Here is a 6,000-nt window from a genome sequence, read left to right as displayed (position 1 = left end):
GTCCAAGAGCTTGTTTGAGTCCTTGGCTCGCCTCTCACTGGAGGGGCGTGCAGCAGGCCCGGGCCCCCAAAGCGGGGAACTGAGACCGTCACCTGGAAGAGCGCGGCGTGTGGCTCAGAGGCTGTTTCCGAGCTGCTGGTCACCCTGCACACAGGCACCTGGGGCGGGACCTGCCTCTGAAGAGAACAAGGTGAAGTGACAGCTGAAATTTTAAAAAATATATATTTGTATTGATCTCAGAGAGGGAGAAGGAGAGATAGAAACATCAATGATGAGAGAGAATCATTGATCGGCTGCCTCCTGCATGCCCCCGACTGGGGATGGAGCCCACAACCCGGGCATGTGCCCTTGGCTGGAATCGAACCTGGGACCCTTCCGTCTGCAGGCCGATGCTCTATCCCCTGAACCAAACTGGCTAGGGCCACAATTGTTCTTAAAAAAAAAAGGAAGTGCCTAGTCTCATACAGACTTAAATACTCACGGTCACTATCAAATAACCCTAAAACCACCACTTTCCCAGGAGATAAAATGCCTAAGTGCCCTGTGTGTGTTCAGGCGCTGAGGGGAGGGTTCTCTCCTCTTCCCTGCGGGGGGGAGCCCTGGCCCGCCTGCAGGAGGCCGAGTCCAGGACAGCAGCCCCGGAATTCCTGCGGCTCCACCGACACGAAGCTCTTCTCCACCAGCTCGCCCACAGACAGCAAGCCCAATGGGACTCACGGAACAAGTTCATGGACATGGGTGCAGACTTGTTCCGAAGTGTGTTCATGCGGCAGGATGGTTTATCCTAATGGCATTAAAGATGTGGTTTGGTTTGGGGCTCTACACCGTCTACATGAGCTTAGAGCTGGCTCCTGCAATACCAGAAAGAGTGAACGAAGACCAGGGGGGAAAGGAAGTGTTCACATGGATGTTCCTTCCCTTGGGACCATAAGAAAGTTTCTTTCTGAAACATCTGCCTGGGGGGTGAGAGCAGTCCACCTGCGTCCGCCCTCTGCCGGGGCGGTCACAGGCCTGGTGAGTCCCGTGAAGCTGTTATACACAGTCAGGGGTGGTGGGGAGAGGGACAGCGTGCGCACTGAATTATTGTACATAAAGAAAGTGGGGGAAAGCAGGTTTGAACATTCAATTGTTCAACTCGAGTGAACAAGGACAACGAAAGCTCCATGATTAAGGGATCTGGAATGTGCAGGGAGGGAAGAGGGTTAACTACGGGGAAGAAATTGCACCTCTCTCTGCTCTTTTTATTGAACAATTACTATGTGCCGGAATCCCACCTTCACTATTTTTGTATCGTGGCATCTTCCATGAACAGCCACCACTGTGAATTCATACATGAAGATTCATGCGTTTGGACATTTTCCCCTAATCTTCCTAAGGGAGTAGAAAAGCCAGATTGCATTCCAGTTCTGCCACAGACCATAAAACCTCGGACCAATTCCCGAATCTGAGCCCTGACTTTTCTTATCTACAAAGTGAAGAGATCAGAGGATACAGGTGGACAATTCCCAGACGTCGGCGTGTTTGCAGAAGGCCCATGCGTCCGCATGAACCAAGCCTCACTGACTGTATTAATGACTACAAACATGTACAATTCCATTTCACAAACGCGTCGTGGTGGGCTGTGTATTCAAGTCACGCACCTATAACATGACGTGTTTGCTCAACCAAAAGATGCTAAAAGCATGACCACCGTCATGCCGTTGTCCACAAAAAGATGAACAAGGGCTGTTCATCCTACAAAATGTAGGGAGCCACCCCGACAGGTGACAACCCCTTCACACTACCTCGGCGATATTCTTGAGGTCCCACCGGGTCCAGGGAAAACTTTCTCCCTTCCCGGCAGGAGCGGAAAGTGTCTTCCTTCGCTCACAGGCTCCATCCTCAGCATCCCCTTCTGAACCCAGGCGGCAGCCTTCGAGGAGCCTCCGACCCCTTCGCTGCAACGGCGTGTGCGGGTGGCTTTTCTGTGTAAGGATACGGCCTGGGCAAGACTTGCTGACGAAGTCTCAGCACCGAACTGCCCACCGGGGACGGGTTTGGTTCGGGGGCCCTGTACCAGCCGCAGGGGAAACACCAGTGGAGACGCAGCCATGGGAAGCCGGTGCCTCGATCCCCTCCCAATAGGACTCGATGGCAGGGGCCGCATGTGATCGCCTCCCTCTGCAGAAAGCAGCTCCTGTCCCGAGGCCCCCCCTCAGCCTCAGCGGGAAACAGGACGAACCCCGAAGTGGTGGCCGTGGAGACGGAGGGTCCAGGGTGGGTCTGTGTGAAGGGCGAGCGGCAGCCACGTGACTGACGGCTTCTGAGCAGCGAGGAGGGCAGAGCAGACGGGCACCGAGCGTCCTGATTAGCCCGGGTGCCCACCAGAAAGGGCAGTTTCAGGCAGGGACGCGAATGGGCTCTGTTCCTCTGAGTCACACCACATGCGTGAAAGGAATTCTTCTGAACAGGCTGTGTGTCCGGAATGGTTTAGGCCCGTGGTCGGCAAACTCATTAGTCCACAGAGCCAAATATCAACAGTACAACGACTGAAATTTCTTTTGAGACCCAAATTTTTTAAACTTAAACTATCTAGGTAGGTACATTGTTATTAACTTCATTAGGGTGCTCCTAAGCTGGCCTTTGCTAAAAACATCCTCAATCTGATGGAGGTATGTTCACTGAGGTCGACCCCTTCCAACTCTCCCATCCACACTCGTCTTGTATACTTGTTTGGTCCATCTCCTTTCGTTCATCCTCTCTGTATGTCCAAACCATCTCAACAAACCTTTCTCCATCCTCAACACTACATCTTCTTTCACTCCACAACGTTCCCTAAAATTAACTTAATAAGCTTAATAAACTTTAAAGTTTTAAGTCAACTTTGCACTGTATGTGGGCGCCCGCACGTGGTATTTTGTGGAAGAGCCACACTCAAGGGGCCAAAGAGCCGCATGTGGATTGCGAGCCAAGGTTTGCTGACCACGGGTTTAGGCAGTTCCAGGCGCCACCCATGGCATCCCATCTGGGGGTGGGGGTGGGGATTCTAGCAGGAATAACAAATCGGGGGGTGGACCTCTTGCCCTTTGGTAATTTTCAGCCACAGTCTCCAAGCGCCTGTCACTCAGGTGTTCAGGTTCAGGTCCAGCCAGGCAGGCAGTGCAGGCTGCTGCGAGGAACAGCCCCCACCCGGTCAGAGACGGGAAGCCGACGGGTGCCACCCACCCCCTGGCCTCTGCCTTCGTCCGTGCCGAGTCTGGGCACGATGGCCAGGCACAACACCTGTGCCCCGTGTACAGCCAGAGCCCCAGGGACAAACACCAGGATACCCGTGAGCACCTTCCTTCCCGCCTCTGTGCACAGCCACGGAGATTCTCAGAGAACGCTCCCCTTGGGGGGTTCTCTCCCCTCGGGGAAAGGGCACGTCTGGCAGCATCCAACTTGCAAAACCCTTTTCGAACTTGATTCCCCAAAAATGCCGGGTTGGTCGCCCGGGTAGAACCGACTGTCCCCCATTGGAAAGTTATCAGGTGGTGTCACGTGAATATAACAGGGCTGAGTCCCTGCCTAAGGGACAGTCCCGCCTTCTCTGAGCTTCTACTTTAAAACCTGTTTACAGCTCTGGCCGGTTCGGCTCAGTGGATAGAGCGTCGCCTGCAGACTGAGGGGTCCCGGGTTTGAATCCAGTCAAGGACACATGCCCAGGTTGTGGGCTCGATCCCCGGTAGGGTGTGTGCAGGAGGCAGCCGATCAATGACTCTCTCATCACTGATGTTTCTCCCCCCCCCCCCCCTTCTCTCTGAAATCAATTTAAAAAAACCAACAAAACCTGTTTACAAACTTTAGCAAATTCATGTTCAGGTCCTTTTTAGGGGCTGTAAGAAGGAATCTTGATTACTTTGCTTAAATGTGACACCACCCCTTTTAGAAGTTAGGATTTCAGAAACAATAGAAAGGCAGTATCACCAAAGACATTCTTACTGAAACAGAGAAGGTGAGTATGTAGCTGAAGGACGACTTTCAGGTTCCTAAATGGAGGAAAATCTGTATTTTCTGCGAAGCAATGACTCAACAACTCTGTCCCTCTCCCTCCGTGGATGAGCTCAGGCTGACACTAACTTACCTCCTATCTGACTTACAGACACGGGCACCTTCCCAGGCAATGATTACTGTTGCATGTGACATGAATGTTAAGAACGTTTTCCTTTGCCTGCAATTTGCTCTCCTCACGAAGCAGCAATGTGTGCGCCTTCACTGCGACCGACTCCGTGCCATGACATGCCTTTCGGTGGTTCCTCTCACCGCAACGGCAACTTCGGGAAAACTGAGTTCGCAGTGACCGCAGTGACCGTTACAGAAAAGGCAGGTGCGTTTCACTCGCTCAGAACTGCACACAAGAGAATGGACCGGCAATCACTCGGGAATGATTATAGATTATAGATTCCATGAAGAAGAAAGTGTGGGACTAAGGAAGCCAAACGAAGATGCGGTCTCCACTTCCAGCACCGTCTTGCCTCAACGGTCAGCTGTGGTCACCGCCCAAGACGACCCGCAGTCTGAGACTGTACGGAAATGGTTAGAGACTCAGGAAAGCCCCCCGGGGCCTCTCCCCTCCGCAGACACTGAGTCTGAGAGGGAAACCGTCCTCCCTCAAAGCAAAACATTCGCAGGCTCTCATACAGGACAGTCGTTTCATGAAGACTCTGGGGATAACGTAACACGGGGAGAACTAGTGATACAGGAACCACGGAGTCCGTGGGAAACAAAAGAGCACATCGAGTTAGAAGCTGTTAATTTATTCCAAGGAAACATTTAATACCCCCCACCCACCCCCCAAGCCCATATGGTCCCACTAGAACTCGCGCCCAAATCCCTGCGGCTGAAAAAGGGGCTGATTTTGTTTGTAGATTTAGAACCCCGATGAGCTATTGTTACTCCAAACACCGAGATGGTGTATTTCTTCATTTTAATGCCCCTCCTCCTATCGCAAGCGCGTAGGAGCTCTAACCTGTCCCGAAGCCGTAATAATCACCTCAGGGTAGTGATCACACAGATACACAACGGGAATGAACAGAGGAGAGCTTAGGGACAGGGCCGCGGGCAGGGATGGTCTTTACAGCAGAAGGTGCCGTCCCCCGGATATCCACTCCGGGAAAAACTTGTTCTGACTCTGGGGCTTTACACAACTCCCCCTCCCCCAAATCAATCCCAGTGGACCAGAGAGCTAAATATAAAGCTTCTAAAGAAGTCACAGGCAAATTATCTTCATAACCTCGAGTAAACAAATATTTCCGAAACAGGAAACCAAAAGTATTAACCAGAGGAAAGAGCTGGTAAGCTGGGCGATACAAACACGGACCCTCTGTTCATCGAGAGACAGGGTAAGAGAGGAACAGGCCGCCGGAGGCTGGGAGAAGGAAGACACAGGCCACGCACCTGAGAAAGGCCTTGCACCCAAAGCATAACTTCAAGTGAAAAAAGAAAAAAAGAGCCACAACTCCAACTGAAAAAAAAAAAAAAAAAAAAAAAGGTGAAGTATTTGAACGGGAACGTCGCACGGCCAATGCTGGAAAGGCGATCCAGCTCATCGGTCATCGGGTAATTAAGAGGGTAATCTTAAAAGTTCTCAGCACAAGAAGAAATGGTAATTATGTGGTGTGATGGCTGCTGACTACTTATTCTGGCAATCACGTCTGTCACATATACATATGTCACGTCATTATGTTGCACTCCTCAAACTATATGACGCCATACGTCAATGATCTCAAAGCCGGACCAAAACCACTCAAGACGAAGCACAATGGTCAGGCGGGGGTGCTCCGGTTCTCCCTCTCGGCACCGCCAGGCCTCCGGGGACACAGGGAGTTAAGTTCCGAGGCCACCTTCCTTGGTTACGAAGTTAGATTCTGCTGGACTGCATGGCGCTGAGCGGGCGTGGCCACCTGCCCGCAGCAGAAGCAGCCGAGGAGGGGACGGGCGGTGGCTGGCGCTGCCTGTGATGAACTCCAGGCTCTGGAAGGG

Source organism: Myotis daubentonii, chromosome 7 (assembly GCF_963259705.1).
Source record: "Myotis daubentonii chromosome 7, mMyoDau2.1, whole genome shotgun sequence".
NCBI classification, from domain to species: domain Eukaryota; kingdom Metazoa; phylum Chordata; class Mammalia; order Chiroptera; family Vespertilionidae; genus Myotis; species Myotis daubentonii.
Note: the sequence above shows the minus strand (reverse complement) of the source record.